Here is a 5,921-nt window from a genome sequence, read left to right as displayed (position 1 = left end):
CCTCAGCCCTGCAAGCTGACGTAAAATTCATTTATTTTGCGAATACTACTCGCATTATTCTACACTGTACGGTAGTATAAAACTCAAATCAATAGGCACCGGTCCCCTGATAGTGGCCTGAATTGATACGTATCTGCCCAGATTTCCCTGTGTTGTGAATCTTTATTTCAGGGCATTTATTCTATTATAGGCGTCCAGCAGGGATTCATTCTAGCACTCTTAAAAGTTTTCATCGATTTTAAGAATATTCCACGTCATAATTTGCAGCGCTAAAGACAACGCAAAACACTTTTAATAAATACATAAAACTGTCGATTTGTGTGCGACTTGGCCCCTCCCAATTAGCGCTAATGAATGAAAGTTCCTCATTGTAATCAGGAAAAACTATCCCTGTTTTTTTCTTCGCCAGTTATGTTCAATCAAAGTACTAGTTACACAATTCGAACAGTTCGCGTCTGAGTTGCCCAGAACTTAACTTTGGTACAGTGCTTTGAAATCGCGTGCGACAACATTCAAACAACTGGGGTGCTGAAAACAACTTCGTTTGGTTGCTCGCTCCATGACACCAGGTTATCCAAACGACAAATTGCCGGCTACACACACTCGGTCTTTTTCTTACGGCTGCAAGTGCCAACTTTAGCCCCTCTTGCGGCGATGCAGCGTAATTTTGTCGCCTATGGCTATGTGTGGCACATACGAGCGCTTTTTCTTACCCTACTGACATGACCGACACACGTGAGGATCTGAAGAACATATCCTGCACCTAGTGCACTGGCCCTCTGTGGACCTCGTGTGTGACCGATAGCGACATTGCGAACGGCAATTCGATGACGTCAGCAGCAATACGGGCCTTTGCCGTCTCCTACGTTTTAGCTCGAATAGCTCTTCAATTGGTTCGATGCCACACTCGCTGCGCGAGCGTTTAGCCTGGCACTCTTTAATTGCTCTCTATGTGTGTGCTAGTGTGTCTTTATGAATGTCGGCACTATTACGCAAATAAATATTGTCGGAGATAGGAATGCCCAGGGTCATCTTGTAGCATTTATATCTCTGGGGGGGGGGGGGAGGGGAGGCCGACAAAATTCATACTGGAACAGATTGGAACAGACAAATTCTGACTTTGGAGCCGTTTGCAGCACATATGCCTTATTATCGAAGTAGTCTGCAACATGGACCCTTTAATGTAGATAATTATAATTATGCAGGCTAACAGCCACAGAGAGTGTTGAAGAGTAGCCTAAAGGCATTTTTCATAGTATTGATGCGAAAGCGTTGAATGGCCTGTTGAGCGAAAAAGCCGGCGTCTGTCCGCTGTAGCAGCGAAAGCGTAAGTAAATTCTCATAGGCTGCGACGCCACGCCACCTGCGCGGCTCCACGGAGCAGAGCGGTCGGAAGGGAACACCTGCTGCAGTGAGAGCGAGCCAGGGGTTGCTTGAGGCGATAGGGCGCAGCCGCGTGGGCCCGTCACCCTCGCTTTCCCTCTCGCAAGCTTATGTTATCCGCGCGTTCCTTGTGCGCTTAAGCTCTCGCCTACGTTGTAACAGTGCCTCGGTAAGGCCAAATCAAAACACGCCAAGCATGTCATCGCGCTCGCTTGCCCACGAGGAGTTTACAACTCGAAGGACCCTTCAGCGGCGTTCAACTGGACATTAATGCTTTCGCATTGACAACTGATAAGTACTTAGGTGCCCTCGGATTTTGTTGCACTGGGTGCCCGTGAAATGACGAAGGCATGTTCCGCCAAATTTGTCCAGGTGCTATGGTTAGTGCTCACGCCAGTGGTTTATTCAAGGACATCACTAAGCAATGTGACTGCGCCAGCCAGCTGGAATCAAGATTCCGCATGTGAATGAGTTCCCTTTGCCGCACAGTATACCCACTAAAAGCACCTAGACATCAGTAGTTCGCATCGAATGGCTAGGTGTAAGCGTCCTCAATAAGCAAAGGCAGCGACGTTTCCTCCTATCTTGCCCTCACCTTTTCTGAGTAACCTGGCCGCATTCGCCTTCCCTTGCCACTCAACCTCTCACTTTCCAGGCTTTGATTCCGGCGATCACACTCCGCAGCAGTGCGATCGACACGATATCAAGATTTGCAGTTGGCAACACCGTGGAGCTGCGCAGCGCATTAAAGCAGCTGCCATGATGGCGCTACGCGGAATGGGGCACGCTTATTCGCCGCTTTCCACTGTCGCGTGCGTGAGACTGAACCGCGATCGGCGGCTCAGCCTCGGACGTTTTCACTAGCACATGCGCTCTATGTGCACGGAGACGATTTTGTCACCCGTGGTCCTTATACGGAACCTCACGGCGATGTCGATGGTAGAAATGTGCCTGGAGTGTCCATATAATTGCTATTGCACTATTATTCCGTGCACTGTAGTAAATTTCAGCCTCAAGAGGTTACAAAAAGGTGTATCAGCCCTTCCACTCTGTGAAGAAGGATGAGCAGCGTAGTTGTGCTGTGTTTTACCTTAATCGACACATCGGCGTATTATTATTATTATTATTATTATTATTATTATTATTATTATTATTATTATTATTATTATTATTATTATTATTATTATTACTAAAGGACAAAGAGAACCAATGGATCTTTTGACTGTGGAGTGATTTATTTTTATTCTTCTGTGCAGTAGTGACGCGTGCGAGTACCGCCACATGGGAAACGGGAATTTCACAATATTTACAACTTCACTGTGAATTATGCAAAGTAGATGAAACTCGGCGTAATGCTAGAGTCGTCTTAGCGGCGAGAGTTACAGCCGTTTTCTGTTACCATGCTCCATCCGCAGACGGCCATGTATTGAGCGCTCACAAGAAATCTGTAAAGTTTACAACTTCACTGCGAAGTAACTAATTACGACACGCAAATGAAATTCTGCGTACTGATAGACACGTCTGAGGGGTCAATTTCGGTATGTATTTTTGTTCTATGATACCTACACTAGACTGAGAGCCACAGAGCATTCGCGAGAAGCTACAGGGACGAAAAGTCTTTTTTCCTGCCGACGCGCGGACGGCGGACGTCGGCCACCGCCGGAGGGTAGCAGCTATATACAGCTTAGCTGTAAAACTCGAGCAGCGCAAGGTCGACCGGCCGCGCAAGCACCCCTCAGGTAGCGGGCGAGTGCGTCGTGGCAGCGCGGGATGCCCGATCTGAGGCCCCGCGGGAGAGAGCGCTTCGCACACTTCTCGAGTTGAGTCCCTGCATGGGCTGCCACAGGGAGTCACCAAGGTTAGAACCCCATTAAAAGGACGCTTTAGCTTTAAGACTTCAATCTAAATACACGGGAAGACAGTAGGTCGTTTTTCTCTGCAACCATGGCACCAAATTGGATTAGGTACGTTGCACTTAAAATGAAATATCGAAATTCAACGGCTGTAGGAAGGAATTTGTTTTGCGAGGAAGCAACAGTTGACCCCTATTGAGGCGGTCGCGTTCTTAAATTCGATTTATTAAACGTCACAAAATTTCACATAAGCCAATGTTGAAGTTTGCAACATTATAATTCAGCAATGTAACGGGATATCACAATTCTGTAAAGCGCACGTAATGTTACATCGAAAGCAGAAAAAAATTGTTTAATATACAGCCCAATAAAGTACGCATGTAATTTGTGAGTTGGACTTTTTCCAGGAAGCGTGCAAACTGTGTAGGAATTTAACGTCAGCTGTTATTTCGTACACGATACCTTGTTCTAACGGTTGCAGTTTACAGAAATGCGGTATCTGCTTTTTGATCGCACAATAACGAATGTGTAAACTGTATCCTTATTATTTCTTGAAACGTATCAATTTCCTGAATTTTTGCTAACATATAAGAGATCGTAAATCAAAACTCCGCTTCCAACAGTCACTACAATTTAACTTTCTCTCTCAGAATGCAGCATATATATTTCAACTCAGTCGAGCTGTTGCCTCATAATCGCATTTCTTTATTTTACACATATTTGAACCGACTACATCGTAGTTGGTGCCGGGCTACAGCTTTCTCTTCAGTTGAAAAACTCAGGGTACTTCCCGAAATCCCGAAACAAAATTCTGAGACCCTACCTGGACATTCTTCACTGGCGCAGCTAGCACTTCGTGCACTACCGCTGTTTTAGCAGTGCAGTGAGTTCTGTCATCGATTGCAGTCCCGCTGAGCGCCCTAGTGCCTGCTGCACACAAGGCTCACTTCCTCTTTGTATATGACAACTACCACAACTATTGCAACCAAACTTCTTGTTCGGCTCAGATTAAGCACTGCAGCCCGAGGAAGATTGGGATAAAGGTGTTTTTGCAACTACAATAAAGGCCGAACCTCCCCATGGTAATTCTAGCACATGCGGTTTCTGGATAAGGTTAACACAACTTTAGATAGAATGTTTGCAAAGTCACTAAACAGAATTCAAACATGTTCTATGCCACATGGTTTCTTTCTAAGCTTTCGATAGTCATTTCCTTTACCTCCAATGTAAGGTCAAACTGGCGATCACCTAGTTTGCATTTAGTCCCTTCGTTTTTTTTTTCTTCTTATAAGTCTTCTATATAGAAAATTATCATTAACATAATTAAGGATCAAGCTAATTAACCGCAAAACGTACACGAACGTGGTTCTACAGCCTACACTAGTTTCGGCTATTGGGCCAATAGCTACTTACATACTGTGTATGTACAGTTCAAATAAATACATTAAGTTAGCTAACTGCTTCAAGAAACATTGATGATTCCTATTGTTCAGCACAAAGACACAGTTAAACATGGTTGGGGCCCTAGGTGAGCCTATACTTTGTCGAAAGTGTCGAGAAAGTACGGAATTAAGCAGGCTGATTTATCAACCTTAAGCACTTAAGTCACGTAAGCGTGTTTTCTTTGTACATTGGAGGACTTTATCTCTGTTCTATCAGCTGAAATGTATTGCCATGTAGCGTATTTTTCTATGTTGTACTGCAAAACATAAATTCAGAAGCCAGATCACCTGACGCCACCATGCAGGTTATTGTGTAAAAGTCACCGAAGAACACAACCTCTGTGCTTTCACCATACGGCCTGCGTTAATCCCTAGAAGAACTTAATGTGAAAAAATAGTGAGGGCACCAAACAATAGTGAAAATTGAAGTAGTGCATCAGAACCCGAAGAATGTAGCCGAAAGCTTCGCAATATAGAAGCTAGAAACGTTGCCTGCTAACAGCCACTTCCACAGTTGTATACTGAACGATTGTTCTTTTCTCCTTTTTAAATTACAAACCTTCATTTATCCAGTGTAAACATTCTGGCCAATATGCAATAAAAAATTAATTATGGGGGTTTACGTGCGAAAACCCCTTTCTGATTATGAGGTACGCCGTAGTGGAGGACCCTGGAAATTCTGACCACATGGGGTTCTTTAACGAGCACCTAAGTCTAAGTACACGGGTGTTTTCGCATTTCGCCCCCATCGAAATGCGGCACCGTGGCCGGGATTCGATCTCGCGACCTCGTGTTCAGCAGCCCAACACCATAGCCACTGATAAACCACGTAGGATTCAATATTCAATAAATAGAGACTGCGTTTGAGGACAACGCAAAGGGGAAAAAGACGCCATTTCCCATTGGTTTATCTAGCGTGAGAACAGTGCTTCCAAACGAGATCAAACATCTTTAAGCAACTGCATTTTGATCACTGATCATCTTATATAAGACGTTCGCTACTTAGCGTAATCCGATGCTTGTCACAAAAACTACGTGGCGGCATAATTCCGTAAACGTCGTCCTGCTGACGTGTGACGTGCCACCTTTCATGGCCCTAAACGTGGTCGTGCGCGGCCCGGCCGGCGTCACCCCCACATTCCTCGGTGAGAACCCCCCGCACTTTTTATCAGCTATAGGCTGCTCGTTAGCAGTCGTAAAGCAACAGAAGCCAGCCAAATTGCTGCCTCTTTCCCGAACCTCC

The sequence above is a fragment of the Dermacentor variabilis genome, chromosome 5 (genome assembly GCF_050947875.1).
Source record: "Dermacentor variabilis isolate Ectoservices chromosome 5, ASM5094787v1, whole genome shotgun sequence".
NCBI classification, from domain to species: domain Eukaryota; kingdom Metazoa; phylum Arthropoda; class Arachnida; order Ixodida; family Ixodidae; genus Dermacentor; species Dermacentor variabilis.
This window is presented reverse-complemented; position numbering follows the sequence as displayed.